The following is a 17,951-nucleotide window of genomic DNA, read 5'->3' as shown; positions in this document are numbered from 1 at the left end:
AAATCTCTCCCTGTGAAGCACACATACAGTAGCACTGATCTATAGCAGAATACATGCCAGCAATCCAGAATGGCAGTTCTGGCCCAGCAATCACTTGTTATGACAGAGGAGTGACTGCAGAATGGAGGAGGAATGTGTAGGCACTCTATAAATACATGTTATGTAATGTTCCCATGTCACAAGCAGAATTATCCATGTAGGAATTACATTTGTAAATCATTTTCCAGGCAATTTATATTCCTCTCAGTATGTACAATGTATAAATACAATATACAAACCCTGAGACAGATATTAACGAGACAGCAGTCCAGTTAACTCCAGGAACCCAACAGACCTTAGAGGAAAGATAGAAATCCTTATTTGTACGTTAGACTGGGTTCAGGTAGATATTGTTGGTAGGGAGGAGGCACAAATGACTTTTTAAAGCACTACCAGTCAGTGTAATAAATAATACAGTATTATTAATGTTATTATACAGGATTAATATACAGTGCCTTAAAAAGTATTCATACCCCTTAAAATTTTCCACATTTTGTCATGTTACAAACAAAAACGTGAAAGCATTTTATTAGGATTTTATGTGATAGACCAACACAAAGTGGAACATAAATGAAGTGGAAGGAAAATGATAAATGGTTTTCGAACGTTTCTACAAATAAATATGTGAAAAGTATGGCATGCATTTTGTATTCAGCCCCCCTGAGTCAATACTTTGTAGAACCTCCTTTCACGGCAATTACAGCTGCAAGTCTTTTTGGGGAGGTCTCCACCAGCTTTGCACATCTAGAGTGATTTTTTTGCCCATTCTTCCTGCAAAATAGACACAAAGCTGTCAGATTGGACGGGGAATGTCTGAATAGCAATTTTCAAGTCTTGCCACAGATTCTCAATTGGATTGAGGTCGGGAGCATTCTGGGCCATTATAACAAATGAATTTGATTTGAGCTAAACCATTCCATTGTAGCTCTGGCTGTATGTTTAAAGTCGTTGTCCTGCTTAATAGCGTCCCTGGGGGGGGCAGAGGGGGCCCTGGCCCCCCCAACATTATGCTGTGCCCCACCATGTGCATTATTTGTATTTTGTTAGGGCCGCCGCAGGAGTAACACCGTCTCTCCTGAGAGGGAGAGCGTTCCCCCTCCCTCTGCTCGCTGACACTGCATAATGCGAGCGCTCACACAACCACAGCCGCCCCGATCTGCTCCTTCCCCTGCATCCTCATTGGCACAGAAAAGAGCGAGTTGCAGGAAGGACTCCACGAGCACTGTGGGGGGGGTCGGGGGACACAAGCCTTCATCTCAGTTACTAAAAAAACAGACTGATTTCTCCCGTCCTTAGGACAGGACAACCAGCCTGTAGATTTAGAGAGTGGTGACTGAAAGCTGAGCCGAGTGTCAGTCTATGACACTCTTTCACAGCCCAGCGAGTCCAGCCACCCCCCCACTCTCCTCACATACAAGCAGGGAGGAATACAGCTCCTCCTCCTCCTTCCAGTCCCGCCCACACTATGCCGGCATGCTGTATCTGAAGAGAGGGGATGTGTGGGCGGGAAATATGAAAATCAGCAGCATGTCTGTGTGTGAATGATGCCTGAGATTCTAGCCTTCCATCCCTTCTATCCCCCCATCTGTCTCCCTCCCCCTCTCCTGTTCTTTCAAGACCTTCACAATTTACTTTCACTTTCAGTTAGGCAGGTAATATATATGGTGCAAATTTCTTTCCTGCATCCACAGATTGCAGGAAATAAACTTGCACGATTCCCCCATCAACACAGACAGTGCTGACAGGGGAATATCCCTCCTGCCCAGCAATTGTATTCTCCCGACAAACAGTGATTATCACTAGTGGCTATACAGCAACCACTAGTGATAATCATAAGAGAATCTGCTCAATAATGGTTCAAATCTCAGCCAGTTCCTGCTGAACCAGCGGAGATTTAAACTGTCTATGGCTGGTCTTAGCTCTTAGGCAGCCCATACATTGATCACTTTTTTTTCATTCAACTATTAGGTTGAATGAAAAAAAAAAGAAATTATCCAATTCCCCCATCTACACATTATAGGTGGATGGGGGAATCCTCCCAGTGTGGACCAGTGGTGGAACAACCAGAGTTGGTGTCCCGTCCCGCGGCGGCAGCACATTGGAACCCAGTGCTGGTTACTTTATGGCGCTGATGTACAGGAGGGCCAGCACAATTTGTTGTTAGAGATGGGCTGGGCATGTTCAAAATTCCACATGCCAGAGCCTGCCAGGAAGCCCACACTGCACAGCGCTGATCACAGGCAGTGAGACATTTACCGGTCCGCAGCTGCACAGATCAGGACTGTCTCAGTGGCTGTGATTAGCACTGTGGTGTGTCGGCTTTCTGGCAGGATTGGGCATGTGGGATTTCAAACACACCCGAGCCCATCTCTATTGGTTGTAGACAGTTGAGCTCCCTGCAGGTTGCTTAGCAGCAGTGGAGCCTTCTCTGACATGCTGATCGGGATGCAATCCAGGTGATAATCCTAGTGTTAAATATCAGTGATTTTATTGATCAAAGCCCACACTTTACAGGCATAGAGCCCACATGGCTGCTGAACATATGGTTGATTTTATATAAATATATACAGTATATATATATATATATATATATATATATATATATATATATATATATATATATATATATATATATAGTTGTACTCTTGATGCTAATACTGTGTTTATTAGATCTGACTGGAAGCATCACCTGGATCACATCCCGCTCAGCATGTCAACAGAGAAGGTTATACAGCATTACTGCTGCTAGGTGACCAGCTGGGGGCTCAGCTCTCTATAACCAATAGTGCCAGCCTTCCCCTGCATGCACCCATAATGTCATCAGCACTAGGTCCTAATAGACTGCCACTGCTGCCAAGGAGACAGATGCCAGACCAGCGCTGTCAATAGCAGGGACAGGACTGCTGGGGAACCCCACAGTGGCAGAACACCAGGGCCCGGTGGCAAGACAACCTTTGCAACCCTGATAGTTCTCCCACTGCTTTGGACCCTTATATTTTCTTGGTGTGCTGGTGACATATATCTCTTGTTTTCTGCCACCATGGGGGGGCCCAGTATAGTAGGAAGGTAGCTCACTGCAGAACATGTGAAAGGACCCGTTGTGGGATGGTAGAAAAGGGCCCCAGGATATAATTGCTTTTTATAGTTTTTTCCTGTCCCCCCATGTGCCCCCCCTAAATATGAAAGCTGGAGATGCCACTGGTCCTGCTGGAAGGTGAAACTCCGCCACAGTCTCAAGTTTTTTGCAGACTCTAACAGGTTTTCTTCTAAGATTTATGGTGAGGATGGTGTGTTCAGGGTGATGTATAGTGTTAGTTTTCCGCCAAACATAGCATTTTTCTTTTAGGTCAAAAAGTTCAATTTTGATCTCATCTGACCAGAACACCTTCTTCCACATGTTTGCCATGCGCCCCCCCCCCCCCCCCATGGCTTCTCGCCAACTGCAAAACAGGACTTCTTAAGGATTTCTTTCAACAATGTGTTTCTTCTTGCCACTCTTCCATAAAGGGCAGATTTGAGGAGTGCACAACTAATAGTTGACCTGTGGACAGATTCTCCAACCTGAGCTGTGCATCTCTGAAGCTCCTCCAGTGTTACAAATTGGAAGGCTGCTTCTCAGATTAATGCTCTCCTTGCCCTGCCTGTCAGTTTAGGTGGACGGCCAAGTCCTGGTCTTGGTAGGTTCACAGATGTGCCATATTCTTTACATTTTCAGATGATGTATTGAACAGTTTTCCAAGAGATGTTCAAAGCTTGGGATTTTTTTTTATAACCTAACCCTGCTTTAAACTTCTCCACAACTTTAACCCTGACCTGTTCCTTGGCCTTCATGATGCTGTTTGTTCACTAAGGTTCTCTAACAAACCTCTGAGGGCTTCACAGAACAGCTGTATTTATACTACTATTTTGCTAATTGACTTCTGAAGGCAATTGATTCCACTGGATTTTAGTTAGGGGTATCAGAATAAAAGGGGCTAATACATATGCATGCCACACTTTTCAGATATTTTATTTGTAAAAAAAAATTGAAAAACCATAATTTCCTTCCACTTCACAATTATGTGCCACTTTGTGTTGATCCATCACATAAAATCCCAATAAAATAAATTTTACATTTTTGGTTGTAACATGACAAAATGTGGAAAACAAGTTGTGCAACAGCAAGGATGGGAGGGCATCATGAGAGCTTACAGTCTAAAGGGGAAAGTAATAGTTTTGTTTTCAGGTGGGGGCCAGATAAGATTCTCCTCTGAAGAGATGATGGTTCAGAGATTGGACGGAGAGGAAAATAGCTGGACAGAATGGGGTAGGGAGGTCCAGAGATTAGGGGTGGCTCTGGAGAAGTCCTGGAGGCAGTGGCGTAGCGTGGGGGGGCCAGCGGGACGGTTGCCCCGGGCGCAAAATTTAAAGGGGCGCTGCGGCAGGAGACTGTGAGCTCTTCCGCTTTGCTATGAGAAAGAATTTGCGATGCAGTCCCGGCTTAGGCTCCAGCGGTGACACTGACACAGCAGTGAGTAAATGTACCCTGAAGACCATCCATGATGATCCCAGGGATTGTGACCGTCCAGAGACTTGGGGGAAGGAGGGTGGCAGGTCAGTATAGGAATAAGGTAGGTCAGTGTAGTGTGTAGTATGGTTGATCCGCGCTATCCCCAAAAAATGTGCAATAGTGCAAAAAAAATTTGCGACTGTGTGAAAAAACGATATAAATAAATAATACTTGTCCCCACTGAGACAATATTCCAAGTATGACAAAAAAAGGTGCTGCAATTATTAAATTAGCTTGAATAGTAAAATAATTAAAATAATGCACAACCTAAAAAAAAAAAAAAAATCGCATTAAAAGGCGATATATGGAAAAAAGTGACTAGTGCAAACACAAATGAATATATAAAAATTGCCGCCCACATACAACAATATGAGCTTGAGTGATGAAAACAATATATATAAAAATTGCCGCACACTTTCAGCAATATAATCTTGAGCGATCAATTTATAGTCGAAGAAAAGACAAAACACAAAACAAAAACTGCAAAGATTCGATTGGACACAGGAGCAGAGGTACAAATCTTCAGTTTATGCTTCCATCAGGTAAAGATAGATAAATTGCTTACCGACTCAGGTGGATCTCTGCTAGGGAGATCAAATGGGCTCAGAATATAAGGGTTAATTCACCAGGCTCCGAACATGAAGGTTGATCCACAGCAGAAATCCTTCACTCTTAGCGGTCTTTTTCACCTCTCAAATAGGGATGAGCTTCGTATTCGAGTCACTCATGTTCGTATGTTCGACCGTTCATCGAATTACGAACGTTTTGGGCTGTTCGCGCCAAATTCGAGTTACGTTTCACAGCCCATAATTCACTGTGGAATCGCAGTGCATTGCTGGCTGATGATTGGCCAAGCATGCACTATGACCCGCATGCTTGGCCAATCACAGCTGGCAAAAAACGGAGAGCCATAATTGGCCAAAGGCAGGCAGGCAGGCTAGTCAGTTAAAGTTACAGTGTGTAGAGGATATATATACATCCCAGGTGTTGTATATATATTTATACACTGTATAGTTTAGCTAGATCAGCTCTTCCTAATTTACTGGCAGGCAGGTGATTGTGCTAGCTGCAGTATTCTCACGTGGTGTATTGCCTGTGTCCTCTGCAGTGTGCACCATAAAGCTACGTGGTGTGTGTACTGCCTTTGTCCTCTGTAGTTTGCACCTAAAGCTACTTGGTGTGTGTACTGTCTGTGTCTGTGCTATTTTTCTCAATGATTTTTATCCATAGTGCAGGGACCAGACATTACATTAAAGTCGCAAGCAGTTTTAAATTACTTTTTTCTTATAGTAATCTCATTTTGTGCAGGGACAGTTCTAAACACGTGCCACTTCACAGGCATACTGTAGACACCCAGCAGGTACAATATTTAAAGGAATTTTTCATTTTTTTTTTTTTTTTTTTAAGCATCATAAAAAAATCACTGCTCCAGAAAAAACAACCTTTTTTAAAACTTTTTTTCCATTGATACATGTTCCCTGGGGCAAGACCCGGGTTCTCAAAGACATTTTACGACAATAACTTGCATATTAGGCTTTAAAATGAGCACTTTTGAATTCGGTCTGTTCGAAGGTTCAGATTCGAACCGAACGGAAGGGGGGGGGGGGATGTTCGGCTCATCCCTACTCTCAAACTATCTCAGGATCAGCTGGATCTTTCTCCCAGGAAATATACACTATCTCCTCCAGGGATAGTGATAGGTAAAGGCGTTTAGAGGGCAGGTTTGGGCATATTAAAAATGAAAAAAGAGGAAACTTCATGGTGGAGTAAATAAAAAAAGACACCCTTTATTAAAATACCGGGTTGCTGACATCCAGATAAAAACGAATGCAAAAAAACAGACTACCAGCCGCGACTCACACCGAACCAGCTGGAGTGTGATGACGTCAGAGTCCTTAGCTCCACCCGATACTGCGTTTCTCCGTACAAGGCGTCCACTGGGAAAGGAGCCTTTCCCAGTGGACGGATTGTTGAAGATTGTTTTTTATTATACCTTGTATGTTTAGCACTTTCTACTCTGAGCTTCAGTTTGTTTTTTTAGTAAATTGTTTGAAACATGTCTTTTGGATGAGTTGTATTAGTTCTGTATTACATAACAATAGTAATTGTATACTAGGATAAGATTAGAACACATAGCAGAACACATAGCAGTGAATTTGAATAAAAAAAAACAAAAAAAAAAAAAATACACAATACATGCTGTTCTGCTGTGATAGAATGGCACACTGATTGGATACGTTTTAAACATGCTGGCATACAGCATAAAAAATACATGCAGTACATCACAGCAACAGTTGCTAATCACTTTATGGTTTATCCCTTTAAAAAGTAGAAGTACACTCATACCTCCCAACTTTTTGAGATGGGAACGAGGGACACCTATTAGAAAAAGTTAGTAGACATAGGACACTTATACAAAAAAAAATTATACAAAAAAAAGTTTTCGTTAAACCCACAAGTGCTTTTTTACAACTTCTATTCATATAGATTTTTACCAGTTTAACTGCTTGAGGACTGCCCCACATACATAAACTGCAACGAGGTGGCCCTTTAGTACAAAATGACATACCTGTACGTCTATGACAGGTATCCTTTCCCACTTCTGGGAGTCCCTGCCGTGGAGCAGTCACGTCACCGCTGGGCTCCCTCTTCCTCCCTGGCCGCCGAGCCAATAGGAGAGGAGCGGGGCCTCATGCATGTGCAGTAGGGTTCTCGGCGTGAAGTCGAAAGGCTACACTGCCAGGTTCCCCTACCCACAATGGCCGACATCGCTGGACTCCAGGACAGGTAACTTTCCATTTATTAAAAAGCCAGCAGCTGCAGTATGTGTAGCCGCTGGCTTTTATATTTTTTTTCCTGGCCAGAACACCGCTTTAATGCATCCTATGCATTAAGGTGAAAAAACATCTTACTAGAGCCCGTTCGCCTGCTGTGCGCATCCCCTTCTCCACTGAGTCTGGCCATTGATTGGATATATTGATAGCAGCGCAGCCATTGGCTCCCGCTGCTGTCAATCCCATCCAATGACGCGGCCGCGGGGGGGCGGAACTGAGTCATACACTTGGCATCTATGGACGCCAAGTGTATGACACGGGAGCACGCCCGCAAGCTAACCCCCTCGGGGGAAGAGCTTCCCCGAGGGGGGTTAGCTTTAGTGGGGAGGAGCCGAGACAGTCGCCGTGGGACCCCAGAACAGCAGGATCGAAGCCACTCTGTGCAAAACGAACTGCACAGTGGAGGTAAGTATGACATGTTCGTTATTTATTTTTTTAAACTAACCTATACAATCACTTTAAGCCAAGGGTTTAGCTCACCATTGTAGTGTGATTCTGTTGACTTCATATAGGGCGAGTTTTACAGGCGGTGATGTCTGTCATACTTGATAAGCTGAGCTAAATTTGCTGTGGCCACAAAGCATCTCACCTCTGGCTGCATATTATCCTTTAGGTGAGCAGTTGAGGGATAGTAAAACTATGGCTCAACGCCATGTGATTTGCCCCAAATTTATTCTGCAGCAGGACAACGACCCCAAACATACAGCCAATGTCATTAAGAACTTTCGGTGTAAAGATGAACAAGGAATCCTGGAAGCAGGGCTTTTCTTCAGCTGGAACTTGGTGGAACTCCGTTCCTCCACCTCTGTCTCAGGCCCTCTGCTCCCTGCTCACCACTATTTCTTGAAAACACAAAAGTCCAGCTTCTATGTTTAAAAAGTGACCGCTTGTCTCCCAACAGCTCCCACAGCTCTCATCTCCTGAGTGGCTCCCACTGAGTGAAGGATGGGCACAAGGGAGATGCAGGTACCTGGGGTGCAGTGCAAATGCCAACATCACCACTGGATGATCTCCCCGCAAGTGAGAGAGGTGAAGCCAACTACAGTATGCAGGGAGGTACTAGAGCCGGCTGGGTGCTTCAGCTTAATACAACAAAAATAAGACATGTGGAAGATGTTGGAGCTTTTAAGGAGATGGGGAGTCTATGGGGGCCGTAGAGAGGGGTTGCATGCAGAGGTCAGAGCTGAAGAGGGGTAAACGTGAGATGTGGATGGGGGATGCAGAGGTAAGCAACTGTGGAAGAAGGCTGAATTCTGCACTCTGTATGCAGCGCACTTCTGAAAACTGCACTATTTAATAGCGCACCCTAAACTCTCCAGTCTGTGTTTAACCCCCTCCCTGAACTATGCACTCTGTACATAATACACTCCTGGGCGGGGGTGGGTCGTAATTGAGTTCCTGTACCTATTTAAAAAAAAAAAAAAAAAAGCCCTGCCTGAAAGTGATGGCTTGGCTCCCACAGAGTCCTGATCTCAACATTGGGGTAGATTCAGGTAGCAATTGCATCTGTGTAACCATAGTTACGCAGCGCAATTGCTTACTTGCGCCGGCGTTTCGAATGCTCCTGATTCAGGAACCTCGTTACGCCGACTGCAGCCTAAGATATGACTAGCATAAGGCTCTTATGCCAGTCATATCGTAGGCTGCATTCTTACGATGGCCGCTAGTGGTTCCCGTAGTGGTCAGCGTATAGAATGCAAATTGCATACTAACGCCGATTCACAACCCTACGCGAGCCCTGCGTACGCAGTTTACGTCGTTTGCGTACGTCGGTTTTTGCGTAAGGCTGCCCCTATTAGCAGGGGCAGCTGCCAATGCTAGCAAGGGCATTGGCTGCCCCTGCTATTAGCAGGGGCAGCCAATGCTACATATACCCATCGTTCCCGCGTCGCGTTTTTGAAAAATTACGTCGTTTGCGTAAGTGAATCGTGAATGGCGCTGGACACCATTCACGTTCACTTTGAAGCAAATGACGTCCTTGCAAAGTCATTTACCGCAATGCACGTCGGTAAAGTTTCCCGACGAAGCATGCGCACTACGTTCGGCACGGGAACGCGCCTAATTTAAATGATCCACGCCCCCTATGGGATCATTTAAATTGCACGCTCTTACGCCGGGCATTTTTCAGGAGCGCCCACGCAATTTACGGAGCTACTGCTCCGTGAATCAAGCGTAGCGCAGGTAATTTACGGAGGCGCAGCGGCAAAACGGTGCGCTGCGCCTCCGTAAGAACTGCGCAAATGTACCTGAATCTACCCCACTGAGTCTGTCTGGGATTACATGAAAAGACAGTAGGATTTGAGGGAGTCTACATCCACAGAAGATCTGTGGTTAGTTCTCCAAGATGTTTAGAACAATCTACCTGCTGCATTCCTTCAAAAACTGTGTGCAAGTGTACCATATTAATTCAGTTTGGATTTCTCTTCTGTTCATATACTTTCCATTTTTTTATTGATATAAATAAACTATTCTAAGCACTTCCATTTCCGAAAGCATTCTTTTTTTATTTTTTATTTGTGTGTCACATTGTATAAAGAACCTGAACTTAGAGAACTCAAAAGATTCTAAAAAGTTCCATAAAAAGTAGCCTGAAGTTCTTCTCGGCCTCAAAAACAGGTTCCTTCTACTGACCTACTTTCCTCAGAATTGTCAGAGGATGCTCGGACAAGCCATCTTTTAATTATCTAGCAAATTAATTCCACCAGCCTGAACATGAAATATCCCTTTTCTGTGAATGAAACTTGGAGTATTTGATAAATTATTTGTACGGTTTCTGAATGGATTATGGTACAAGAACATTTACTAAATATACATAGTAAAACCATTGCTACAAATTTAATTCCCAAGTAAATGCATTACATAAGCTAGCAGCGGACTATATTGTGTCCCTTAAAAACAAGTATCGAGTTTAAATAATTAAATGGGTTAGGTGTGCGCTGTATATAATTGTGCTGCACTTTTTCCAAATGTATCTTCAAGGAAGCCTGAAGCACCAAATAGGCAAGGCATGTATTTGTATTTATAGACATCCAGTGCAATAGTCATACATGCAAGTACTGTTCATCTGTGCTGATGATTTGATATCATAAAAAAATAATAATTATAATACAATATAATTATTATATAGTAATAATGTTCTAACTATCTAAAATGTTTTAGGTTTTAGGCTGACGCCAGGTGGAATCACCAGCTGATTTTTTTTTTTCCAGGCACTCTAGTGAAGAGATACACTATGGGGCAAGTTTACTAAAACTGGAGCGTGCAGATCTGGTGTAGCTCTGCATAGAAATCAACTTTCAAGTTTCAATGTCAAAGCTTACCGTATTTTCCGGTGTATAAGATGACCTTTTGGATGTAAAAAAATGCCTCAAAACTCGGGGGTCGTCTTATACGCCGGTACCTGTCTCATTCAGGCTGCGGGCATTCATTATTCAAAAGCCGCGCCTCCTCCTCAGACTGTTCCGTGATAGGCAGAACACTAATTTTTCCCAGCAGAGCCTCTGTTCATTGTTCCGCCAATCACAGATGCCTTCTCATCCTCGGCCTCGGACGAGAGGACATCCATGATAGGCGGAACACTGAACAGAGGCTTTGCTTTTGAATAATGGATGCCCGCAGCCTGAAACCCAAACTCTGCAAACAAAATAAGGTAGGGAGATCGTTGAGGCCGGCAATGGCACAGTGGGGTCCGTAATAGCACAGTGGAGGCATGTAATGGCACAGTGGAAGCATGTAATGGCACAGTGGAGGCATGTAATGGCACAGTGGAGGCATGTAATGGCACAGTGGAGGCATGTAATGGCACAGTGGAGGCATGTAATGTAATGGCACAGTGGAGGCATGTAATGTAATGCAATGGCACAGTGAGATTAGAAAAAAGCTGAAAAAAGCCTGTTTCTGTCAGCGGTTGTTCCTGTCAGCGGTTGTTCTGGCTACCACTCAGCTTCCAGACAGACTAGTAGGAAGGGGGTCGTCTTATACAGCGAGTATATCCCAAAACCAAAATTTTTCCTGGAAAAATAGGGGGTCGTCTTATACGCTGGCAAATACGGTAATTGAACAAGCTAAAGTTAGAAGCTGATTGGCTACAATGCACAGCTGCACCAGACACTGGTTCACAATATTCAAATACATTTTAAACAATTGTGGGCCTCCACCCTTGTGACAACATTTTGGTAAAGACCACTTGACTGTACACAAAGCTGGGTCCATAAAGATATAGTTTGTTGAATATGGTACCAACTAGGGGGATTAGCCAAAAAACCCCCGCCCCCCCCCCCCCCCCATTCCATTCCCACCAGAAGATGTGAACAGACAAAAACATTGTGCAAACATGCGAAGACCGTTAAGGTCCATGGGACACGAACGTGAAAAATCAAAAGTGCCAATTTTAGAGGCTTATGCCCCGTACATGGGCATGCGTGGATGAAAAAACGTCTTAGAAAACGACGTTTTTTGCTACACACGGTCAATTTCTGTGAAGTAAAAAGTGCACTTTTGAAAAACGACACATAAAATTGAAGCATGCTTCAATTTTTTTCTGTCGTTTTTTACAAGACATAAAACGACGTTTTCCCCCACACACGGTCAATTAAAGTGACGTTTTTAAAAACGTCATTTTTTTTCATCACATAAAGTGATGGTGTGTACGCGGCATTATGCCCCGTACATACGATCACTTTTTGTGATGAAATAAAATGACATTTTTAAAAACGTCATTTAAAATGATCGTGTGTGGGCTTCACATCGTTTTCTGTCTTCTGAAAAACGACAAAAAAATAATTCGAACATGCTTCAATTTTTTATGTAATTTTTGAAAATGTAATTTTTCGTGTTGTAAAAAATGATCGTGTGTGGGCAAAAACAACGTTTTAAACCCGCACATGCCCAGAAGCAAGTTATGAGACGGGAGGTAAAACTACCATTCATAATGGAGTAAGCACATTCATCACGCTGTAACAGACAAAAAAGCACGAATCGTCTTTTACTAACAAGTAACCAGCTAAAAGCAGCCTCAAGGCGAATAGAACTTCCCCTTTAGAGTGCCGTCGCTTTGTTCATAATTTTTCAAAAACGATGGTGTGTGGGCAACATCATTTTTAATGATGAAGTTGGAAAAACGTTGTTTTTTTTCATGATAAAAAGTGATCGTGTGTACGGGGCATTATATGCAAGTTATTGCCATAAAAAGTGTTTGGGGACCCGGGTCCTGCCCCAGGGGACATGTATCAATGTAAAAAAAAAACGTTTTTAAAAATGGACGTTTTTTTCAGGAGCAGTAAATTTAATAATGCTTAACCACTTAACCACCATATTGCTGGTCAAAGACCAGAGCACTTTTTGCGATTCGGCACTGCGTCGTTTTAACTGACAATTGCGTGGTCGTACGACATGGCTCCCAAACAAAATTGGCGTCCTTTTTTCCCCACAAATAGAGCTTTCTTTTGGTGGTATTTGATCACCTCTGCAGTTTTTAGTTTTTGCGCTATAAACAAAAATCGAGCGACGATTTTGAAAATAAATGAATATTTTTTACTTTTTGCTATAATAAATATCCCCCAAAAATTATATATAAAAAACAATTTCTCAGTTTAGGCCGTTACGTATTCTTCTACATATTTTTCTTAAAAAAAAAAAAAGTTTATTAATTGGTTTGCGCAAAAGTTATAGCGTTTACAAAATAGGGGGTAGTTTTATGGCATTTTTATTAATATTTTTTTTTTACTAGTAATGGCAGCGATCGGTACTGCAACATTATGGCGGACACTTCGGACACTTTTGACACATTTTTGGGACCATTGGCATTTTTATAGCGATCAGTGCTATAAAAATGCATTGGATTACTATAAAAATACCACTGGCAGGGAAGGGGAGGGGGTTAAGTATGTTCCCTGGGTGTGTTCTAACTGTAGGGGGGGTGGCCTCACTAGGGGAAATGACTGATCGCTGTTCATACATTGTATGAACAGACGGTCAGGCATTTCTCCCCTGACAGGACCGGGAGCTGTGTGTTTACACACACTGCTCCCGGTCCTCGCTCTGTAACAAGCAATCGCGGGTGCCCGGCGGCAATTGCGCCCGCCGGGCACGCGCACGGGAGTCAGGGACGAGCGCCTAGTGGCCGATTCGAGAGCCGACGTATAGCTACAAGCTCTCGCGCAGGGGAGCCAACCTGCCGCCGTATAACTGCCCGTGGGGTCCCCTTAGTCTGTCTGTAAAGTAGCACCTCTTTCCCATGATTATAACAGTACCGCAGCAAAATGACATTTATACAAGGAAAGAATTGTCATTTAAAATTGCTTGCGGCTGTAATGTATTGTTGGATCCTGGCAATATACATAAACAAACATTTAAAAGGGTTCCCCCCTAGTCCATTACCAGGCCCTTCGGGAAGTCCACACCAAAATGTAAAAAAAAAAAAAATGGTGTGGGGGGCCCCCCCCAAAATCCATACCAGACCCTTATACGAGCATGCAACCTGGCAGGCCGCAGGAAAAGGGGGGGGGGGAGAGCCTCTAACTAACCTGCCTGCCTAATCTAGCTCAAACTATCTCTGTCCACACACTATATACACGGCAGCTATGTAAGCAGCCTTATATAGTGTAGGACATGGACTTTGTCCCCCTGGGCCATGATTGGCCAAATGCACCCTGCCTTTGGCCAATTATGGCTCCCTCAGCAGAACGTGCCGTGATTGGCCACACCATGCAGGTCAGGTGCATGCTTTGGCCAATCACCATACAGCAATGCACTGTGATTTCGCAGTGCATTATGGAGCGTTCCACAGCACTGGAATTTCCCGTGAACACCCCATATGTTCGGTTGGTTTCTAGAACAAACTAACACCCAATGTTCGAGTCCAACTTACTTAAGGTAATTGATTTTGGCCAAACTCTGGGTGTAAACCAAACCTGATATAAGCTAGCCAATCCTGCATTTGTAACATGTTTTCTAAGCTACTTGTTTGTCTGCTCTGCTAGATTGAATTTCCCGGTGTGTGACCTCAGATCTGATATTGACTATTCTCTGAAATCTGCCTGCCTTTTACCTGGACGTTGTTGAACCACTCTGCCTGTCTGTGAAACGCAAGTACCAGTTTGCTCAGTGGGGGAACGGAGTACCGGTAGGCTTGCTTGCCTTATGGAAAAGAGGGCAGCTATAGGTGAAGAACACAGTAGCCAGCTATAGTCTCTGACCACCCGCATTAGGGGTAAGCGTGACAGTGATGCCGCGTACACACAATCATTTTTCGGCTTGTAATAACAACATTTTCAGCATCTAGAAAAATCGTTGTTTTTTCCAACTTTATCATTAAAACGACATTGCCCACACACGATCGTTTAAAAAAAATGCTCTAGCAAATCGCTGTGACGTACAACAGTACGACGTCACTATAAAGGGGAAGTTCCATGCGGATGACGCCACCCTTGGGGCTGCTTTAGCTGATTTTGTGTTAGTAAAAGACGATTTGCGCTTTTCTGTCTGTTACAGTGTGATGAATGTGCTTTCTCCATTACGAACGGTAGTTTTACCAGAACGAGCGCTCCCGTCTCATTACTTGATTCTGAGCATTCGTTGTTTTTCACATTGTTTTAGCCCACACACGATCATTTTTTACAACCCGAAAAACGACAACGCTTAAGGCCTTTTACTCACGAGCAGACATGTCCGATGAAACCAGTCCGCGGACCGTTTTCATCGGACATGTCTGCCCGGGGACTTCTGTTCGATGGCTGTACACATCATCGAACAGAACTCCGCGCGTAAACAATACGCGGGGCGTGTCCGCGGTGTCGCCGCGTCGATGACGCGGTGTCGCCACGACAATGTGGGCGGGCCTGCCTTTTAAATGCTTCCACGCATGCGTCAAAGTCATTCGACGCATGCGAGGGATGGCGGGCGGCCGGACATGTACGGTAGGTCTGTACAGACGACCGTACATGTCGGGGGGACAGGATTCCAGCGGAAACCTGTCCGATCCGCCCGAAAATGGTCCGCTCGTGCCTACACACGGCCAAACATGTCTGCTGAAACTGGTCCGCGGACCAGTTTCAGCAGACATGTTTGGTCGTGAGTACGGGGCCTAAAACATCGTTAAAAAATAAAAGCATGTTCGAATTTTTTTTTTTTTCGTTTTTCAGAAGCCGAAAAATTATGTGAAGCACACACACGGTCATTTTAAATTCCATTTTAAAAAAACTTTGTTTTTTACAAGCCGAAAAATGATCGTTTGTACGCGGCATCAGGTGTCCAAATACTCTTGGCCATATAGTGTTTCTACTTGAGACTTCCTAGCTTGCCTGCTACGTCCTTTACAATTATAATATGGAAAATGTTTAAGCAGAGATCCAGCTACCCAACTGCAGGCTCCACAGCATGTGGAATTCCGGTAAGAAAAAAAAATTGGTGATTAAGCCTAATGGTGCAATTCATTATTATATGTCAATTTTTTATAGTAAGGACCCTTTACATCTTCAAAACAAATGAAATAGGTCTTTCTTTTTAATTATGCAAAACCCAAACCAAGGCATTGGCCACTTTTTAGTAGGTTTCTTTGGGATTAGGAGTCACAATTCCAGATACCACCTGCAGTGCCACATTTTGGTGAAACAGGGAGGTAGACACAACAGTGAAAAACAATAGCACTTCAGGAGTGTATTATGTCCAGCGGATTTGGCTTTTAATCTGCCAAGAAGACATAAGCTATAACAGGATCAGCTCCTTCTGGTTACGTATAGTGTGGGTGGGGGGTGGAAGATACAAAAACAACTTACAGTAAAACCCCTGTAAAAAGAAGTGAATTAAATAAAGTTATGTAAGGGTTATGCAATTACCTTACATATTTAGTAAATTTGTGGTCAGATTAAAAGCAGCATAGATACGATCTGCACCCAGTCCATGAAACATCTGTTGCAAATAGGTAAACGACAACTGATAAATATTCATCATAGGTTAAAGTCCTAAGGGGTTTTCTTGAAACACTGGCACAGGCTGATGTTGTTAGATTAATGTGTCTTGTGTTGAGATTCTGGGTAGTTTTTTTATTTCTTTTTCAGCAAGTATTGATCTGAATATCGATCTACAGACTGAAGCATATTCACCTTTTCCTAAGGCTTTTCCAGAACTGCTATGGATGGATCACTGCCCAACTTTTTAGTAAATAAAATATACTACCTTCTTATCTGATAAACGTATTTAAAATGATTGCACTTTAATGACCAGTCTATTATCAACTTTAGTACAGGTGTTTCTCAGAGCTATGGAACATAGGGCCAAATCCTCAAAAGAGATACGACGGAGTAATTGCTGTTACTTCGTCGTATCCCTGGTCCTAACTATGGAACTGATCCACAGAATCAGTTTTCCATAGTTAGGCAGAAGATCCGGCATGTGTAAGGGACTTACACTGCCGGATCTTAGGATGCAGTACCGCATCCACCGCTGGGGGCATTTCGTGTCGAAATGCCGCCTCGGGTATGCAAATTAGCACTTACGAAGATCCACAAAGCTTTTCTGCTTCGTTTTTTCTCCGTAAGTATTAAGTTGCATACGCAAAATTAGGGCTGCTTTTACATGGTGTAAAGTTAGTACACCATGTAAAAGCAGACCCTTCTGTCTAGCGACGCGTTTTTTTTTCGAATTTGAATTTTTTTTTCGCGCCGCATCTTTTTTTTTTCCCGACGCAACTTTATTGACCCGTCGCAATCCACAAAGCCCGGCGTAACGTAATTTCGCGCTATGCACGTCGGGAAAATGACATCACGAGCATGCGCAGTACGGCCGGCGCGGGAGCGCGCCTCATTTAAATGGGAATCGCCCCCATGAAATGAGGAACGCCTTGTGCCGGTGGAATTTAAGTTACACGGCCAGAAATTTCTAGGTAAGTGCTTTGTGGATCGGGCACTTAGGTAGAAATTTTAAGGCAGTGTAACTTAAATTAGAATTTCGCCGTTACGCCGGGTCTTTGTGGATTTGGCCCATAATTCTTTTTTACTAGGCCCTCAAATGGCACTTTGCTCTTGTTTTCGAAGACCAGTTTTTAGTTGTTTCGAGACATGTTTTGGTATTGACAATCATTGTGACAACCTTTGATACAAGCTTATCAACACAAAGGAAATTTGGAGTGGCATAACCCTAGATTTGCCCTTATTTATTCAATTTTTACCAATACCATTAATTTGAATCGCGCATCAAAATAAGTTACTAGGTAATATAGAGTAGGTGAAGCATTTACGGTTACTTCCAACTGTTCTCTTCTACACCAGTCACAGATAAATTAAAAACGCGTGAAAAATCATTCTGTCCAGCAAAACAATGGGTAAGAGCACAGTCTTTAAAATCAGGATCTGAACTTATAGCCATAGATTCTACAAGACAATTCTTAGATGTCTGTTGCATGCATATTTGACTGCCCTAATGCTAAAACCAACATTAAATACAAAGCGCAATGCTATAGTGTATATAGTAGTGACCTACTTCAACCAATGAGATTCCCAAATTCATTTTTTTAGAGTAGTCAATACACAAAA

The 17,951-nt window shown here is 43.4% G+C and overlaps 1 protein-coding gene across 15 annotated transcripts in view; it reads right to left on the bottom strand.

Annotated features, from left to right (window-relative positions):
• Window positions 1-17,951, bottom strand: part of PROM1 (prominin 1) — a 306,658-nt gene that overhangs the window by 250,372 nt on the left and 38,335 nt on the right. The window lies entirely within an intron of this gene.

This window comes from Rana temporaria, chromosome 1 (assembly GCF_905171775.1).
Source record: "Rana temporaria chromosome 1, aRanTem1.1, whole genome shotgun sequence".
Taxonomy (NCBI): domain Eukaryota; kingdom Metazoa; phylum Chordata; class Amphibia; order Anura; family Ranidae; genus Rana; species Rana temporaria.
Note: the sequence above shows the minus strand (reverse complement) of the source record. Positions and strands in the feature narration are given on the sequence as shown.